A 14022-nucleotide genomic window follows, 5' to 3' on the forward strand; every position below is an offset into this window, starting at 1 on the left:
CAAGAGAGCATTTGACAACGTTAGCAACCACGAGACTATTAAAAATCCACAAAATACAACTGCAGTGAAAGTACATGTAGCTATATTGCAGCTGGTCAAAGGCATGGTCAATATCAACGTAGGACTAAATCAGAACCCATAATTATTCGCGACAGAGGGATCTCTTAAGGTAGGTATGGTTGGTTTATTGGGATTGAACGTCCCAACTCAACTCAGGCTATGAGGGGCGCCGTAGAGAAGGGCTCCGGAAATTTCGACCACCTGGGGTTCCTTAACGTGTACTCGTATTGCACAGTATACGGGCCTCTAGCATTTCGTCTCCATCATAATGCGGCCGTGGCGGCCAGGATCGAACCAGTGTGTTTGGGGTCAGCAGTTGATTACCATAACCACTGAGCACCCTGGTGGCCCCGTCTGAAGTACTCAAATATAGCGCCAGGTTATTTTCTGCCGTCATGAAAAGCAAAAGTACTTTTCCTAGGCGTTTAACTTGACTATAATAGAGTTACTGCTTTCGTATCGCCACCCATTATTGGAAGTCAGTATTGCGTCTTTTAAAAGCCATAGCTCTAACTGCGTAACTAATAGTCCCTACCGTCGCGCCGTCCCTACCACTTCGCCGTTTGGCACCATTGCTCGCCGAATATTGTCCTTACAAGCAGTGAATATTTCTAATAATTTTCGATTTGTATTCGATTCGGTTCTCTATTATACATTCGTTCGATTTGCATTTAAGCTTAACGCTTCGGATTGGGTTGGGAAGCAATGGTACAGTGTCCGTACTGATTCGATCTGGAGACAGTACTATTCGATTGCCCCTATATAAAACACTGCCTCATATAATTACTCACGTGATTCACAAGTCATTCTCACTGGTACTCTATCAATATTCTACTCGATCCATTTCTATCGATATCGGAGTGATGGAGATAGACACAATTCCTTCCAAGACATTCGCAAAGGAAAGTTTACATTGTCGCATCGATCTGCTAATAACACTGTGTGCTACTCTACGACTCACACTGAATATTTCTTTAATAACAAGTCCAAAATACCCCCAAGTAGACGGGCATAAATTTCAGGAATTAATTTTTCCCCAGAAAAAAAAGACAAAAATCAGTGTTTTGACCAACAGAAGTCCCATTCAGGCACATCGTCCTTAAAATTAGAAGAGCAACAGGGTAGTGAAAAACAGGTGACAAGAGTTAGTGTTTTATTATGTAAGCTAAGCTTGGCTCAGTTTTGTCTTTGTATCGCACATTGAGGATGTGGATACGATTCATCTCAGATACCGCAGAAACGAGCGGACGGGACATTGTTTCTGGTTCCCATTTCTTCTGTACCTTCTTCGCCCCTGTACGATGCAAGACCTCGAATGAGCCATGGATGGTCTAGTTGAAACTCGTACTTTTTAAACCTAATGTACGCTTTTCTCATAAAAGAAAAGCATGTCAGTACATAATCGGGGTCCGTGCGCAAAGATACTCGGGCTGAATTCACATCACGGAACACTTCCTAGAGGGAACGGAATTCTGGATTTCGTCCTCTCTTTCTTTATTCTCCAGAGTATTCAAATTCACTTTCTCAGTTTACAAAACGGAAGTGAAAAAAGCTACCTGTACACACAGTTGTCCGGCAAAGGACTTTCAGCACATGCGCGTGCGCCGAGGTGCAGACAGGATGTTTGATGTCGTTACTCAAAATTTCCTTCGTTCAACCCAAAATGCTCTCTATTTAAGGCACTTTTTTCTGCACCAGCTGGAAAATCGAAGCAGTTTGCAAAAAGAGAAAAACCTTCATTCTGAAGGTTCTTAAAAAATTTACACATATTCCATTTTCGCGCAATTTTGCGCCCGAATTGTGTGAAAAAAGAAAAAATAATAATCTGTAAACGAAACGTTTGTCAGGGAAATACAAAACGCGCTTTTCAGTCGGATTGCTTCGTGATGGTGCATACAACATTTCGTCACGGTTTTGACAATGCAACGTGTTAGCCCAGTGAGGCTGATTGAAACCGAAATCGGCTTCTTTGCCTTTCTGTGCGATCCAGCGCTTGCTTCTTTTCCTTTTACGGCATATATTTTATTCTCGTGGCCTTGTCGTGCTCCCAAGTGGATGACAGATGTAGCCCCAGTATGGCCTGGCGCTTTAATATAGGCCTTTCCTTTTCTCTGAGTTTTGTGACGTGAGTTGAGGAAGGCAACGCTGCATGAGAAAATGCAAAGATGGAGCGGCGATTGCTTTCTTCATATCGGCACGGTGCTTTCTCACCTCTCCAACAATCTATCTGTTTCCCTTTTCCAGTCACCCTTTTTCTTGTTTTCTATCTTTATCTTAGTTATTTTCTCTTTATTCGCTTTTTGTTTATTGGTTTCTATTTTACCAATACTGTCTTTTCCTCCTTTTATTTCTTTTCTTTTGGCAAGAGCCTTCGTTGCCACGCGAATGGTGGAGCTCTCTGAGTGTGCTGCGAGGTTTGAGGTCGTCATGAATATATGAGGGTGCTGTAACGATAAATAGAGCGGAAAATTTGAAAGCTTGCGTGACCTGGGAAGCAGCTGGGTGAGGAAGAAAGTAAAAGAGGGCAGATCTCGTGCAAAAAATATTAGCGGTACTCAGCGTGCTTGCATGGATGTGTTTGTTTTTTGTGCATGCCTGCATGCATTAATCTGTGCCGGTATGCTTTTGGGGCAGGTATGAGAGCATGATGTTTAGCGAGCGTGCATTTGCAGAAGCCCGATGCAGGGCTGCAATACTTGAAGCTGAAGTATTTTCACTCACTTCCTCGACTTCTCCAAAAGCTTCCCAATTTTTTTTTGTTATTGGTTTTGTATGTTTTATGTTGAATTGCTCTAGGTATAGACGCCGTGCTTGTTGAGGAAGCTCCTACAAGGAGACTGAAGATGGAGATAAAAAAGAGGGCCGCAAACAGCTTCAGAAGAAGTAAACAACAAACAACAACAACAACAACAGAACGCCGGGTATTTTAAAGGCTTTCTCTTTCCTCCGGGAACTCCCTGTACGGAATTCCCGACCCTGCGTTCAGCACTGCTTCCTTCTTTTTTTTTCTCATCGGCATCCAGCTTCTTCTCCCTCCTCCCTCATGTCTTTCGATAAACTCTCAGGGAACGACCATGATGCTTTAGTTACGTACAACCGCTTTCGTAAAGCTTGCTTACTCTTGCTCTCTCCTCTCTCAGTCTAATTTTTGTTTTCACTGGTTCGCCTAGGTTTGATTTACTCGTGAGTATTCGTGGCTGATCTTCGTGCGCATCCTTCACGTCGAGACGTTCACTGTCTCCGCCGTCCTTAGAGACAGGTGAGGTGCTTCACCGCCTGGAAGTAAGGCTGGGCTAAGGGCGAACAAGGAGAAAAAAGAGCGAGGAGGACCGAAAGAGGAACAGAGTCCAACCGAGTGCGGGTAGGTATTTATCTACAGCCATCGCCGTGCTTTCGCTAGAGTTTTCATGAGCAACTTGCGGGCGGGTGTAAATAGGGTCGGCGACAGACGGTATTTTGTTGATGAGTAGGAAGATATGAGACACGTCGTACGTAGCGTTCGTGTGTATACAAACGGGATGTGCCGGATGGGTATGAGAAGAGAGAGTGAATTGCCATAGTATAATTAGCGACAAGCCGGGAGAATTTCCGTCGCGTGCAGTTGCTCACAAGATCAAGAAATTTCTAGAGTTCTGAAACGGTCTCACAAAAGAAGACTGAAATTAAATGAACCTAGAAGCCTCTGTTTCAACTTATTCCAGGAAGGTTGTAAGACTAGCCTTATTACTGAAGCATATTCTACAGCTACGCTATCATCGACATGTAAGCATCAAGCTTGGTTTCAACACTAGCAAGAATAAGCGATGCTAAAGAATGGCACATTTCTGAAGCACACTATTGGTGATAAATACAACTTGAGAACGCCAAATAAGTTCAGAAATAAGAAATACACCCAGATACCGGAAATCCGACATTCGATGAGTAGTCCTGCAGCTTTTCATGATAGACATGTTTCATTGAAATTTTGACAGCAAAAAAAAAAATGCCATATTCTTGTCGCAAAACCGTTTGCTATCGGACCCTGGAATGATTAACATCAACATTATATGGTGGCCCGCATACCACTGTTTTAACTTGAGAAAGAATTTAGGAAATGTGGCGCCCTTAGTATCGAGATTTCTGCCGGTTAACGAGTGAGGTGCGTACGCGAGTGTGCAGATATACTTTGGCTTGACATTTTCCTGGCATCTGTTCTCTGATAGTAGCGCCAGAGCTGTGTCATTCCACAAGCATTGTTTATTTCTTTATAAGACGAGGATCTGAGCGTTTCGCTGAAGCGACAGTGTCGTCATTTCCGGCGCAATGGAAGAACCTGCCGCATGCTGCAGCAGTGCACAGCGTAAAGTGGTGTGGGACGGTCTAGGTCTACGATACCTCGTTGTTTCAGGTTGAGGCAACTCCTATTAATCAAATTACACGGAGGGCGCCACAGAGTCTATCAAGAGTGAGGAAAATGACGGTGGGTTGTAACTCCCGAAATGTTTAAGGTCGCCCTACGAAACTCGTTTTGTTGTGTAGTGTGCACTGATATGCACTTATATATTGTGACGTGCTGCCTGTGTAAAATGTATCATCGCGTCGGTGTGTGCGAAGAGAACACGGATATCCGAAGTCGCAGCCGTGGAATGCGGCTTGCATGAAAGCTGCTGGATTTTACGGGAACGTGACAGCTGTATGGCACGCACTCTAGTTTCCGGTCAGTGTGCACATTTTCAGGCATATCTCAAGTACACCGCCACGTTCCTTTCCTCATTCAGGCTCACCTCGACAATTATTCGGTTATCTGCTCAATGCGGGTGCTGTTCGCTGAGGCATTCTACGAAAGCAGCAAACACGATGAAGCGGCAGTAAATCCCGAGACAATCCCCTACACACAGCGAATATAGAACGGTGGCTTTTATCAACGTACAAGTGAATGAATTTTATGAGAGTAAGAGTTGATTTCTTTCCTTGCTGCTGCGATCCAGCGCCTTTGCGCTCTTAAAATGCCAGTTGTCAACCAAAGCCCACAACAAAGAAAGCAATCAGTAATAACTTGGCACGAGCCGTAAAGATTCTAAAATGATACGAAATGGCCTTCACACGCGAAACAGACGATTCTGCTTATCCGTGCTTGAGCACCTTCTATGCTGAGCCGCCATCCTCCCACCGATGCAGAGCCCGAAAAAGACACCTCCAGAAAAGATGGCTTTTGTGTGACCCCCTACATGGCCATGGACCCAGCAATTTTCGGGGATGATCGGAGCCATCTTAGTTCACTGTTGCCTTTTCGTTTTTTTTCCTCCTGTGGTTGCAACCTTCTCCCCAGCTGCGTGCAGCCATAAAGGTCAGATTTATCTCGAGTAAGGATTTTCAGGATCCCTAGATCACCAGACTGAGATCGTGCGGTTGGCGCAAAGCGCCGGTCGAAATCCGTGTCGCAATGCGATTCCTTGGTGCCGTTCGCTGCCGGTCGTGGAGAAACAAGGCGGCCACAGATTTGGCCAAGCCCCGGATACGAAGAGAACAAATTGCTCCGGAAATGCCGCCGCGACCGTGGTAGTCAGGCAAGTAGGGAATTACGGGGAACCTGCGAAGAAAAAAGAAACAAAACGAGAAGCAATAAAACTCGTACAAAAATCCGCGGTCCTTATTGGTACGAGAAAAAGATGCTCGAAATAAACAGTGTGATGCTGCTTCCTTTTCTCGGAACGTGCAGAAGACCGACCACCCTCAACGATGGGACAAGCCGCCGCAGTAGCTCGGTGGTTATGGCACTCGGCTGCGGACTCAAACGACGCTGGTTCTATCCTGGTCGTGGTGGTCGAATTTCGATGGGGCGGAATTCTAGAGGCCTGAGTACAGTGTGATGTCAGTGCACATAAAATAACCCTAGGTGGTCTAAATTTCCGGTGCACTTCACTACGGCGCGTCCCTTATCACCTGAGTTGCTTTGGTGCGTTAGCAGACATAAACACACATAAACACACATCCAAGCAAAGATAGGATGTGATGAGATATCTTATTGGAAGCCTCATGTTTCAAGATCCGTAAAAATTCTTTATCGGTTCTTTCCAGCAATTTCCTCACCAGATTCAGACAATAAATATGATGCTCCATAGCTGAAATTATACTTGCATGTAATATAGGACAGTACTTGAATCGGGGCGCTCGGCTAGAATCAAGAACACCATAAAAGGATGAACGCGAAAAGCATAAGCGCACATAACACCTGGATGGCTGAGCTTTCTATCCCAACTAGAACTCACTTAACGCTGTCGACTTTGCGATCACTGGTTGTCGATGCTGCCGTTTTCTCCTTCGCTGGCTGGTCGTCGAATGTCGGTTTATCGTAAGTGCAGCAACACAGGCGAGAGCAGCTCGCACGAATAAGGGAAGCGAGTCCCGCCGAAGACAAAGGACTCGAGACAGCCGGGACAGGCGCGATTGCAAACTTAAGATAAATCGAGGAGCGCGGCAGCGCCCCAGCGTGTGTACGTCAGCCTAATTGCAACGAGTACTGAACCATTCTCGTGGCTCAGTGCGCTTACGAAAGGACGTGGGAAGAACGTCCAGAAAAGAAAGCTGCACAAAACCCAGCGGAGCCTCAAGACAACCGCTAATATGCGAATCGTCGCCCTGGCTGCTAATAAAAGGAAAAACCTCTATTCCATTTTTTTTTATCTCATGTGTCTGAATAATCAGTGCGCCCAGCACCTTGGGACGCGAGGTTTTCAGCGCCTAACTCAGAGACAGCGGACTGTTGACATCGCCTGGTAGTCTGCTAGCCACTCTGAAAAAGTTCGCCGAAGTTTTTTTATTAAAGCAAGTTAAAGCGACTTAAAAGTGTACTTCGCTCAACCCTGTGAGTTTTGGTTTGCCACATGAGTCGTGCGGTCTGAAAGACTGTTTGCACCTTTTTGCTGAATCGGACTTTTTGTTCGACTTTTGCTACTTTCTACGCTAAGCTTCACTTGCAAGCGGTTCCGATGAATCTGGGAAATAATAAGCGACTCAGAGAGCTAGCTACGGGAGCAGTTGTTTGGGCTTGCGAACGATTTTTATTGGATCCACGCGAACACTTAATCTGCTTCCACAGAAGTTTCAATTATGAACTGGTACGTAAGCTGAAGTTTTTCCAAAAAGATGCACTACAAGTCGAACAGACACTCAAAAAAGCGAACTATGCAAATTCGTCGAACATGGTTCCATTTAATCAGGAAAGGTATTATGTGGAAAGCAAAGTTTCTCATAAATCTGTCTGGAATACGAAGTTTTGCGTAGAGGCCGCACGTGAGTATGTACTTAATGGCTTCACTGCTCGGCGCCATTGGACAACAGAGCCACCTAACTGCACTGGTTTTATAGCGTTCTGAAAATGCGATTTCAGAACATTGTGGACACTGATGCCAAGGCATGTTCAGGCAACATCGAGCTGCATCCCATGGGCGCTTTGCGCACGCCACAAATTTCCTTGACAGTCATAGATTCGGCCATGATATTATTAGAAATCTCAGTGGTGGAAGATGACGTTGTTTTCTTACCCGGAGCTGTATTGTTTGCATGACCACACATCTGTTCGCAGATGTATACAGAGTTGTCCGCAATTTATGTTGGAAAGCCAAGAAATATAATTTTGTTCATTATCACCTTCTGCTAATGAAACACAACCGCAGGAGAGGAAAATTAAAGGGATTTCTTGAATCATGAACTGTAATCATTAGCGTTATATAGTTTAGCAGTGTAATGATGAGTTCTAATCTCGGTAAAGTGAGGTCTAGTTGAAAAAAAAACAAGCCTTGATTAAAGTATTCTTACGCAACAGTGGTCTAAAATCTTGGTTGCATCTGACAAGCCTAGAGTTCCTGTAAAGCAATAAAGTCATTTCTTCAAATGATATTACCTGTTGTCATGCCTTCATTTATTTTTTCATATCGTTAGTTTGAAATGCCAAGACACAGCTGTTTGACCGACAGGCATTATGTCTACCAATGAAGGACACGATTGCAAAATAAACAAAGCAAAAGTGGTATCATCTGGCAATGAGATAAGAATAAATAAGAAAAAAACTATCATGGCATTTAAAACGGCATTGCAAATTTTTGCACGCTAATCGCAAAATTATGACAGGAGTGGCGCTGGACAGGAGTGGCTGAGAGGAAGCCAGAGGCTTTGAAGACGGACTGTGGTCTGAAGAAGACTGTGTGGATGAGAGCGAGGCTGGAGCGGGGGCGCACGCTGACGGCGCACGGTCGAACATGTCCATCCACTCTTGGACATCTTCGCGTGGTCGCCCATGGAAAGCCGATTGGTCGCGAGGCTGGCAGAGCACGATGGTTGTCCACTGTGCACCAGCGTCCATCATCGGGAGCATAAAAAGTCGACAATTCAACACATCCGCCAGATGTCACGTGGGTGTGACCATGCCGTTGACAATGAATGGGCAGAGGGGCATTATTTTCAACCTTTTTATTTGGTGAACTAGCGGCCACAAAGGATTGAACTGTTCAGCGCCGGTGGCAGCAACAGGCTTGCTCGGTGGTTGGCGAGCAGAATTGTCGCTGCCCTTGAGCGCGCTAAATTTGACGCTGACAAACACATTTAAACTCACGAAAAGAACCGACAACAATCCTGATGAACGTAGAGGCATTTGGGCATGGATACGATCATTGAAAATGAATCTATTGCAACAACATCGAGAGCAGCATATGTTATAAACAGCACTTGAAAAGAAGCTGTACCTGTCATCAGTCGTAATTCCTCTCTATCTTTTGGAGGGTCGCCGTTTGCTGGATCTTTTTCTGTCCATTAAGCATGACTGCTTGAGAACCTATCTTCTGCAGCTTGAACGATTTCAATAATGATATCGATAGAAATAGCGATCAGAGTGCCCTTCTGCTAGCTTCATATTGTATTTTGGTTAAAGGTAATGACGCAGTAACTGCCTCGCCTCTTCGTGGACACGTCAAACACGCCGCCAGGGAAGAGAGCAAGGTGAGATTGGAGGAATAGAGAGAAATAAGTGGTTTAGCGAAAGGATTGCGAAAGAATATCTGCCACCCTGGGATATTTAACGTGCACTGACATATGCGTAGTTTAACACTTTAACAAAAAGGTTGTCCCCTGTGTTCTCTTCAACGTACTAAACACCGCGCGAAATCACTTTCCACGCAGTTTATCACCTCGCGCCGTTCCTTGTATGACTTGCGAATACATGCTAGGCTTAAACTACAAATACAGAGAAAGAAGCGGAGGGGCAGGTTGTCGCGAATATATTGTCAAAGAAAGCTGCAACAACTAAAGATACTGGGCGTTAGGAGGAAACAGCTGGTGGAGTGAGCTGAAGTAAGATAATGTGAAATGAGGGCTGTAAAAAGAAGAAAACTCTCTTCCCTATTTGTTCCCTTCTTTATTAAGTATGGGTAGACGAAAACACATACAGACGGCTAAACTTCCTACATGAAAACGCCACTGGCCTGCATTCGAGGCCAATCATTTTTCCGGGTAGCCTTTAAAATGCAAATCTGGCGCGTTGCGCACCGAAAGAAGGAAATAAAAGAAAAGAATAGAAAGGTGCTGGCTGTATGCGCGGAGTAGAGAATAAATGCGTAAGCCGACGGTGGCCGTTGGCTTGCCGAACATATTGCCCATTTATGCACACGAAGCTCGCATGCGCACGCAAATATGATTCCCCTGAGTGGAAGCAAAGGAACGAAGCCCCGCCCGTGATCGAACTGGTGCTGGGCGCCAAGCCTGTGGCTCATTGACGCCGTTGAAGCGATGCGCTTCTTTAAAGCAGGAATAGAGAGGTGAGTGTGAATAGATAGGCACATATACATTAAAGTGTCAGCGAAAGAAAAAATTAAGAGTGGAGTGTGGGGGGTAAGACCGGAGCCACAAATGGGCTGCACCTCGTCTGTGTGAAAATGTTTGTGCGTGCACGCGTAGATAAAGCACGCGCAAGAAGGTCTTTGGCACCCATTTCTTTCATAGCCTTTTTTTTCTTTTTGCCTGCTTCAAGGACGCATTCTTCCCGTTCATCCCACGAATTTCATTGAAGAAGCAATAGCTATTCAAACCAATTCTCCCGCAAGGATCGGGTACCTAAAAAGAAATGAAAATAAAAAAGAGAGAAAAAAAGAGGAGAGCGACATGTAACGCCGTTACGTGGAAACAGCGGTGGCGCCAAAGGAAAGAAAAGAGGCTAAGGCTAACGCTGCATGCTAGCTTTAGGTGGTGGATGGCTCGGCAAACAAATAGTCAAAATTTATTTTTCTTATGGAACGAAAGAAAGGTAAATAGGAGATTTGAGCGCTAAAATTAAAGCTCTTCCCTCCGACTGCGCGTGAATAAGTTTAGAAAAATGTGCGGCAATCTTTCCCACAAAACGGTGCAGCGTTCTTAGCGCCAAAGGTGCCGTTAGCTTCGTTCAACCGCTAGGCCTGAGCGTTTCTTTCCCAGTGTTTGCATCAGAGCATTTATGGCACGTTAGAAGAGCACAGCCTGAGGATTCAAGACAGGGGGATGTGCTTTCCGATGTTGATTAAGCACACAAGCCACGCCACAGGACATTTTAGAACACGGCACAGCCATTTTACTGTTCACATGTGGTTGTCCCTCGGAAATGCTGTGCATAGTTTTCCCATGCTTGCTCGGTCTTGTTAAGGCCGCGTGAGCAGCCTGTCTTGCCAGAGCTGAGTTGTATTTATGTTCTTTTTCTCGAACTCAATTTTTTTCGCCGCTTTTAAACAAGACGTTCTAGGAACGTTACTCAGCACATTTATTGGCTGTGCAAGTCGTCGACACGTATGTTTTCGGGCAGCTCATGTGTGTCGTTGTGCTGTTTTGTGACAAATGTTCGGTTCCTATTTCAATACGTAAAGAAGTACCAAACTCGGTCACACTAAAGATAAAAATTTTGGCGGCTTAAAGGTGCCCAAAGGGCCGATCAAAGAGAAGCTGTCAGTCTGTAAAATATTCCTAAGGACGTTATCCATGGCAATGCTGGCGAAGCATGAGGGCTGAAATGAATGGAATACTTAATACTTAGATTTATGCAACTGCAGCTCTCTAGGCCAGCTTTTCAGCCAGTCTGGTGCCCTTCTTGAGGAAGATGGAAGAGCTAGATGCTTTTACTAGAGAGTACGCATCTTGAAAGCAAAGATTCTAGCCTGTCTTCAATATGTTCTCGCAGGCCAGTTCTTTTCTAAGTCATCTGTGAGCCACCTATCAACATTATCTGGATACGAATCACTTTTCTCACTTTTATGCGGGCCCTGACTGAATAAACGTCTCGAATTTTTATTCACGTGTGAGCTTGACCGTCCTTCAGTTGAAATATAACTTAAAATAGCAGCCAACAGTTCGCCACTAAAGTGGACAGCCATCACAAACTGTTAAAAATAAATTTTGCACGTGCATGTATATTTGGCTCTAACGCACTCTTCGAGAAGTAGCTCTCGATAGGTATAATGATATCTAAGTTGTGCCTGGAACCCAAAAGAATTTTTTATGCAACAGTTTTCTTTTTTTGAGAGCCGTCATTTACGCAGATTCTTATATGAGCAACGCTCCCTCCTTAAAGTTACTAAAGGCCGCCAAATACCGAGCATGCTGGCAAAGGCGGTGCACAAGCTCTCCTCTGCGTAAAATATTCGCTGCACTGCAGCCAGTCTATTTTCATGTGGGGCTTCAGACCATCCTTACCCTAAAAGGAGTGCCTCTTTTTAAATGAACAATGCGGGAACGCAGTATAATTAAAATTACATGGGCGTATTTGTAACGCATGATATTTGACACCAAGGTCAATTCAGGAAACTGAAAACGTCTTCGATATTCTTCCATGCTGAGTGCCTTCAATTTTTCGGTACAATTTTGAGTCCAGAACATGGAATAAAAAAGACGATTACTTAATACAAGGTAATTTTAGTCGCTTGCTAGGGCTCAGTTATGTACATTATTTCTGTCTTGATGTACAGTCCAACTTCTTAGACTTCACCGAGGTATATCTCCCGCTTTCAAAATAAAAAAAATGCAGAAAACTCTTGAGATCCGCCTTTTATGTATACGTGATAGCGTTAGTAGGTTAACGCCCGTAAATGCGGAATTGGTCATTCTCTACATTACATTCATAAACCCTTGAGAGTCCTGACACCGGTGGTGCAGCGGTTAAGGGATTCACCACCGACCTGCAAGGACAGGCGTTGCTATCGGTGGAGCTTGAGAGACCCAGGTTGCTCATCCCGAGCAAGCTCTCGAGACCGATCCTTCATTTAAGTGCCATTTCCCATGGTGGGCAGTTTGCTCACAATTCGGTGGGCAGGCTGTGATGCCGCTACGAGGTCGCGTGACCTACATGACCCACTTAAGTTTCCAGGGATTTTTTGAAAAGGGCCGGTTCAGCGAGGCCGAGCAGAATCTTGTGCCTTAGGTCGCCCATACTGTTCTCAAGCCAGTCGATATTTCACTCCCAAAGGAGACGACATTGATGATGCAGGATTTTCCGTAGAACTGAAGTCAACGATATCGCGCTAAAATCTGTACGCGTTTGAAAAATGACTCGCTATAAAAGAACATGGAGGCTGAATTTTGAGATATCCACAATTTTCAACCAAATAACCTTTCTGAATAGGAATGAACAAGCTTTACAGGGCAGGATTCTCTGAAAATAAGAAAAATTCTAAATCATGCATGTAAAAACATTAGATGTAAAGCGTACGTCAAGACTGGTTGGCACAAAATGTTTATTGTGAGATTTAGAGCAGAACACTTACTACCCCGCAGCTACAGATGCCTGTAGGGAGGGGGGGAAGACCTGTTCTCTTTTTCCATACGAAGCGTTATATTGATAGGGCTGACGAAGGTTTGCTACTACATGGCTCAAAGGTGTGCTCTGTGGACCCTATAGTTTTGACGAAAACTGTGAAAAACCGCCCATGTCGTGAGCACTTTGTCAATGATAGACTACATGAGCAAATAAGCGTTGATTGGTAGATTTGACGAATAATTGTAAAGGTAATAATACACATCGGAGCCCTATTCCGATTGTAAATAAGCAAGCAACAGCACGGGAGGAGAAACTGGTACGTGAGGACAGAGGGAACTCAGACCGGCAGAAGGGCAGCGGCAGTATTAAATAGGGTGACTTGCAACTTGCCCAAGCATTACCTCATGATATCATGTGTACCAGAAACACACAAAAACGGTTACACAGCTTGTATATTCTATGAAGGGGGGAGTTATGAGGGTTGGTTGGCATACCCTCTACTACTTGCCAAATTTTTTCCGTACCAGCCAGGAAAACGTGTTAATGTAACGCAAAGAACGAAAAAAGGAGGCCCACTGAGGGTAAGACGACGGGCAACAAACATTGCCGAGAATAACACACCGTAAGATACAGTGGTGCGGCAAAAAAAAAAAAACTGCTGCGAGAGGAAGTCCGTGGATGGCTTCTTAGAGGGTTAAGCGGAGACCTATGGGAGCAACTTTTTTCCCGTCAATGGCACAACTTAACAAATGATGGTGACTACCGAGCGACCACCCATCATTTCTTATCACGCAGCAACAAATATTCGCACCGAGCAGTTCGAATTCGTCTTCCGTGGCTTTCAGAGGAAATATCTTCCGAGCGTAGAGCACACAAGGACTGCGAGATGAAATACAGTAGAGGCGCTGTCCTTGTGTATTTTTGGGTAAGAACATGTACAGCCAATACCAACTAGCTCGAATTTCGGTTTCACTGAAATTTAGAGGGGAAAATGTGATACCACTCGAATATATCTACAAGTGAGCGAACTAATCGAACTACGAGCATCGATATCCTCCAACACAAGAGTAAAAGAGCTTACATGTCCATTGTTCCCGATCAGGATATTTTAGTATTTGCGTTTCGCGCACGTGCTGTTTTTATATTCTTTTTCTTTAATTCTGTTTTTCTAAAATTTCGCTTTCCATGCAGCATGTTACTGTTTCCATTCAGCATGT

Source organism: Amblyomma mixtum, chromosome 1, assembly GCF_055824585.1.
Source record: "Amblyomma mixtum isolate Tamu chromosome 1, ASM5582458v1, whole genome shotgun sequence".
NCBI lineage: Eukaryota > Metazoa > Arthropoda > Arachnida > Ixodida > Ixodidae > Amblyomma > Amblyomma mixtum.